Source organism: Oratosquilla oratoria, chromosome 13 (assembly GCF_046742065.1).
Source record: "Oratosquilla oratoria isolate Oo_2021 chromosome 13, ASM4674206v1, whole genome shotgun sequence".
Classification (NCBI taxonomy): Eukaryota; Metazoa; Arthropoda; class Malacostraca; order Stomatopoda; family Squillidae; genus Oratosquilla; species Oratosquilla oratoria.
Window position 1 is genome coordinate 30,693,604 of NC_134789.1, and position 7,500 is coordinate 30,701,103.

Here is a 7,500-nt window from a genome sequence, read left to right on the forward strand (position 1 = left end):
GTTGTTGGCAACAACAAAGTCACATGACATACACTCTTCGCGAACGCGATTGCGACACTGAATTATTCAAAAAAATAAACGATATGATAATGTAACATTCGAAGTAAAAGACTCACACAGTTGTAAAAAAAAAAGAATAATAAGTTAGTATAAACCCACTCAGTCTAGTGATGTGGCTGATCAGTTTTGCATAGGCTTATCTCAAAGGAAGTAACTATGTTTTGGCGAATTAAAGGAATCGTCGTGGTCTCGCATTTGCTCAATTGTAGGTTCGAATCCCGCACTTTTAACTTCAAACGATCCGAGCGGCAAACTAAAAGAAACTAGGATTCGATCGATTCCTCTTCAAATCTACCCCTCAGGTAAATACAATTGTCTACGTTTAACAAAAAGTAATACATAGATTTGTGAATAAATGAATAAGTAAATGAATAAATTGATTAATTAACTAGATAATCAATTAGTAATGAATAACTGAATAAACATTTAGATAAATGAATTAAATAAGCAGATAAAATAAATAAATGAATAGATACATAGAGAAAGAAAAATTATATAGATAGATGTATAATGAAGAAATAATCAGTGAATAAACAAACAAATAATTAACTGAACAAATAGATAAATAAGTGAATAATTAAATCACTAAATATATAGGGTGAATCAAAAGCTTAAACAAGGGTGATGCAAACAAGGTTATCATATTAAGACAACAGGTCAGGACTCGCAGTAATGGATTTAAATTGGAAAATTTTAGATTTGAGAGGGAACTGGACAAGAACTGGTTTTCTAATATAGTGGTCAACGAATGGAATAGACTTAGTAACCATGTAGTGAGCGCTGAAACTATCGGTTGTTTTAAAAAACGGTTAGACAACTTTATGGATGGAGATGGATGGTGGTAATGGACATGGAACTACGTGGTCTATTACAGTTTCCTTCATTCTTACGTTCTTGTGTTCTTATAAAGAAGGTTTCCTCAATTGTAGAATCAAGAACTTATATCATACTTAGTCTCTTCCTTAGCTAAATAAGATCGACTAGTATTAGCCAGAAAAAATTGTATGTAGAGTCACTTGTTAAAAAATATCAACAAAGTATTGTATACCTACAATTGTTGTTTCCAGAATATCACCCAAGTATGAATTTCATTACATCCACCAGCAATATAGCCTCTGCCTCCACCTTTTCACCAATATCACTGTCACTACCATCACCATCAACATTACCTTTGTAATGAGATATGAGTAGAAGCAGGAAGAACAGAGGTCTTGAAAGATTAACAGAAGGAGTAGAAGGAGGTGGAAGAGGAGAAGGCAAGAGGAAAAGAAAAGAAAGAGGAGTTCATGTTGGAATAGGAGTAGGAGTAGAAAGAAAAAGAGGAAAAGGAAGAGGAGGTGGAAAAATAAGAGGAAGAAGAAGAGGAGGAGGAGGAGGAGAAGTAGGGATGGAGAGTAAGAGAAAGGGGAACATAAGTTGAGAAATAGGAGGAGGAGGAGAAGAAAGAGGAGGAGAGGGAACAGGAGGAGAAGAAGGAGGAGGGGAGGGAACAGGAGGAGAAGGGGAGAAGAGGAGGAAGATAACAATGATGACATCATCCACAGTCAAGGAGACGACGACCACCCGTCCTCCCTTGCTATCTATCACCCCAATTACAAACACTACCAGTCCAATATTACCACCAAAGTCCCAACCATTTCCGCCAGACCGCCACCACTGCCTCCACAAAAGCCACCCCCCTACTTCTGCCACCCTCATCAACCTTCAACACCTTCGCCATCACCACCTACCATCACTTACACCTACCATCACCTACTAACACCTCCATCATATCTCGATGAACACCTCTACTTGTCCATCCACCATAGCATTACACCACTATGGCTACCGTCACCATACAACACTGCTGTATCTGTCAACACGACTGTCACTACTAACAGCAACAACAATCCCTCTATCAACATCCCTACCACTGGATACCGCCACCGCCTAACACCACTACCTACCATTATTACCCACCGCCACCGTCACCATTTATCACCACATTCATCATTGCCAACACCAACACCACTATAATATCACTTTCACCACCAACACCTCCACCCTTAACATTTCCACTAATCCATTGTCATTTCCTACTACCACCACGAAAAAATTCACAAGTAATCACAGCTACCATTATCACCACACACCGTTACCCACTCCAGCACCCTCACCATCAACACCATCACAACACCACCATCACCATACCAGGCACTACCAGTGACACCATCGTATTACCACATCACCACTCCATTCATCACTACCACCACGAGTACCACTACAGTCATCACCAATACTACCAGCACCTTTGTCACTACAATTGCCACCATTTTTACCACCATTGCCGACCACCTGACACTCCCTCACCAAATCTATCACAATGACCACCACAATCAGATCAACACCAGCCATCAACAATTTGCACCGCCACTGGCCCCATCGTCGCCATCAACTACTCCTACAATCATCTCCACTATGGACTACTCCCGCCTCAAACACAAGTTACCACTATCACTGATACCACGACCTCTATCTCCACCACCTTCATCGCCACCACCATTCCTGCGGATTGCAAGCAACGCTATCACAGTTGCCACCATCACCATCAATCGCCATCGAGCAACACCACCACCGCCACCGCTGATACTGACCACTCTCATCACCAGCACCAGTCACAACCATAGTCACCACCAGCCACCACCAATCACCACCAGCCACTTCCAGCCACCTTCAAACACCTCCAGCCATCCACCACCAGCCGTTGCCGCCTTTCATATTCACGTTTCCCAGTTACGAGACATAAACAAGATTTACGTCTTTGTTATCAGAGTGGAGACGTCCGGTGGCCGCCACTCTTCGGCAACTTCACCTCGGGGGCTCCTGTCCTCCCGACCCCTTCCATCCGGGAATTGTACTAAGCTGAATAAAGTCGTCTTAAGATGGTTAGAAGGATAATAAATCCTTTACCTGGCCAAGGGTATCCGTACAGCTGAATGAAGTACTAGTAGTTTGATGTTAGCTAAAACAAATATATTAAAATTGTTAAGATTCTCTTAACGCTTTTGCTACCCAAAGGGGTACCATGGCACAGAATAAAGGTATCTGTGATTAAACTGAACTATTTAGCAATGGAAGGGACATCAAACAGGTGACGAAAATAGGCCGACAATCAGAATAAGACAAGTACTACTCACTATCGTGAGGGACAAAGCTTCTCAGCTGAATGAAATCTCTACTTGGGAACGTCTTGAAGAAAATATTTCTAAGATGCCATCGTATTGAGGTCATCAGTATATCTGTCATTTCAAAGCTTCTAATCCGTAGGTCATCTCTCAGCTAAATAAAATCGCATGAAGTTGTCAGAAACATATCCGAAGGTATGCAATATATCGAAGGTTTATCCAGATAATGTTACCATTATCAGTCGCGGGGTAGCTCTCACCTAATTGAAATTTTGTGCTATCACACGGAACAGATACAAAGAAACGGGTCATCAGGTTGTGAGATGGTGAGCATATTTAGCCCTGCATTTCCCAGAGGTATAAACTAGACTGGTCAAAAATTAGGAAGTCTGTGTCACCACATAAGATTTTGTTGATGAAAGTAATGTTTTATTACTCTTGTTGTTTACACTCCCGCTGCCGCTGCTATTTCTGATATTAACGATGTTGGTACTGTTGCTTCTGTTGTCCTCCTGTCAAACCTTTTTGGATTGTTACCTGTTGTTATTATCATTATAACACTCATATACATTCTCCAAAAATTCGAAGGCTCCTGTATTTCTTTATTATAGTCACATTCTACATTATTGTAGCTGCTCTTACAGTTTGTGACGCAGTCACCATCAGCATCACAGCGTCCACTGTTGCAGAAACTGCTAGCGACGTGGGAAAAGACGAACCGAGTGATCAGTCAGTATAACCATGACTATTGTGCTCTCTTCACGGAACATTATTGCTGTGGTTGCCCGAGGTTTTGTGCATAATGCATTCTCACTGCACCTGTTCGCATATACGTACATACACATACATACACACACACACACGCATATATATATATATATATATATATATATATATATATATATATATATATATAAATATTTATATATATATGTATATATATAAATATATATATATAATATGAAGGGTGAGGTGGAGACCACTTTCCTTTCAAGTGTAGATAATTACTTATTTTATCCATATACCTTTCTAATTTCCTTTCTTTGCTGGATATTGTTACATTAGGCTAGCCTACTAATGCAGCTATAATGCATTAATATGTAATATATACCAAGTGTTCTTGCTTCTATTGTATACCACACAAGTATCCTAATGGAGAACAGCAATTGCTTCTATGTGCATATATACTACTGCTTCCTTCAAAAGTACCCACTCTGTTCCCCACACCCACATCCATCCCATATCCATCCCCATGACATGATTCAATGATTCTTCTTTTCGTTGTTGGTAGAGATAGATTTCTATCTGAGGGGATCTAGATACAGTCGTTGGTGTTAGTTTATCATCAGGTAAAAATATATTTAACACTGTCATGCCAGCTTAATCGCTGCACTGCTGTTGGTCATATTTTTTATGTCGGAGATGATCCAATAAATCTTCTTATAACACTCGTGCAGGATTTATCGTGCCTCATTAGGATTGAGACACTACTTCCCCTTGGTTTGGCTATTATGTTCCAAGAGAAAAAAAAGTTTACGCCAGGAAGTACTTGCCTCCAGATGAAGTCATCACCTTCAGCCTGTTTTCTTGGATAAAGGTACGTTTGGCTCGGTGCAATTATCACTCAACAACGATCGTTCGTGGATCAATGATGATCGTCAAACGATTGTCTAAAGCACTAATTCTTTGTTTTTGAATGCGGCTGTTTTGCCTCGAGCTGCAAAGCACGAGGCTGATAATTCTAACCGAACCTACTAACAGCTTTACCCAGATATAATGCCAGGTATTATATGCGTCACCCGCCGCTGGCCGTGATAGGCTAACAATATAATCGGACCACCGAGAAAAACGTATCTTAAAGACAAGTAATAGTCACTGGTTGTTGCTGGGAATCGATCGATCCCAGGTCTACATGGTTAGTTCGACATCCAACGCACCACGGCAGCGCAATGAAGGTCATAGTTATGTAAAAATACTAGTGATGAAGGAATCATTTCCAACAAAGAATCATAGTTTTTTTTTGGATTCCAGTAACCCCCTCCCATTCTCCTCACTTATTCCTGCGTAAGGACCTCTGCGCTACACCTTAACATGATTCGCAGAACAATGCAAGAAAGTTTCTTTGGCCTTTAGCCATTTTTTTTTTTTTTAAGCTAACATTTAAGAGATACAGATGGATTTAGAGAGAAGATGTGCTGATGTTCTAAACATCTTACTAAAGCAGTGGTTCTTAACATTTTTCCTTGTTTGCACCCTCTTCAAATCACAAACCGGTTCTGTCACCCCCCACTAGAATTGATAGAAAAATTATATTATGTATGAATAACAAAAACATTATGCTTTGAATCTTTATTCACATAACTGACAACAAAATATTGCATCATCAAAACCGAAATTACTTTGATATTATGAAAATGATGAGATGAAATCAAGAAATGTATGCTCACTTTTTCCGGACACACCTTTGCACTCCCGAGGAACCAATCTCGCACCCTCGGTTAAGAGCCACTATTTTAAAGTATTAGTAACAGAAAAAGTGAGATTTTGATATATGAATAAAGATTTTTTTTCTGCATCTATTCTTGTACATTTGTGCATAAATAAGAACGCTCCATTATTGTCGTGTAATATAATTTATAAGAAAGAAATTTCAAATGTCAGAAAAAAATCCAGTTATCACAAAAAATGAAATAGAATAGACCAAAATCTAGGGACAAGTAAAATAGTTGGTACAAAAGTGTTTGCGAAGTTTGAGGGTGTCAACTGCAAACTTATTTTTGAAATAATAATGGTTATAAACTACCTTGAAAAATTTTCAGTTTATATGTAATACATTTCTAAAATAATCAAACACGATTGCAGTTTTGTCTGCCTATTGCACAGACAGATACATACACACGAATACACACGCACACACACACACGCACACGCGCACACACGCGCACACATGCGCACACACGCACACACACACACACACACACACACACACACACACACACACACACACACACACACACACACACACACACACATACATACACACACACACACATGCATACACACACACACACACACACACACACACACACACACACACACACACACACACACACACACACACACACACACACACACACACACACACACACACACACACACACACACACACACACACACACGACCCGTGGCGCAGTGGTAGAGTTTCTGGCTGCCACTACGGCGGTCCGGGTTCGAATCCCTCCAGGGCTGAAATAATTTCATCGCTGCGCTGCGAGTTGTTACTCCAGCTCGTGGGCGGGTAGTTGGATGTGTGTGTGTGCATGTAAGGTCACAGCACTACCGATAGATCGGTCATATATGAGCTCTAAGCTCTCTCCCGGGAGGGAAATAGCTGTCGATCACGAGTCCAACACATGATCCCAAACATGGTAAATCACACACACACACACACACACACACACACACACACACACACACACACACACACACACACACACACACACACACAAACAAACAAACATACACGCATACACACACAAAGCTGCAATTTCCATAACAGTTGTGGGGCGTTATTCAACAAATACCGCGCGACTGTACAGTAGATAATACGTTTGGGGATGTGTTCTCAGAAATATCGTACTCAAATTTCAATAAATGACAAGAAAAGATTATCGACAACATACAGAAGATACATTATCATTTGAAATCACTTAAGGTGATGTCAAACCACAGAATTGAGTAGACATTTTGAGAGAAACAATATCATTGTAATTATTCTGACTTTGATGAGGGCTTGAACACTGAACAAAATTACCTGTTAATAATTTTGTTCCGATATATATGACTTAGGTTTAACACTTTGAACCAGTAGTGTAATTTAAAGATTTGGTTCTGAGGAGGAGGCTTGGTATTTGCCAGGACAGGTACGCTGGTGACCACGATGCAGTGTGATCACAAATAGGTGATTTGGCCTATAATCTTGAAACATATTAGCTAAATATAAATACCACTGTCATAACCACTTGGTAATTTGAATAAAATTATGGCCGTTGAAAGACCCAAATCTAGAAGACCAAGATGGATCCGCCGTCGGGACATGCTAATAACATAATTAAGCTTCACTGATGTCCAAATAACCATATTGAGACGTAGCTGACAGATATTTCCGCTCCTCCTCAGAACTGCATTTGTCTCTGAATCACAGGTGTCGGGAAAACGCGTTCAGGAGTAACTTCACAAGCAAAAAAAGTGATTCAGTGAGGCTATAAAGATATAT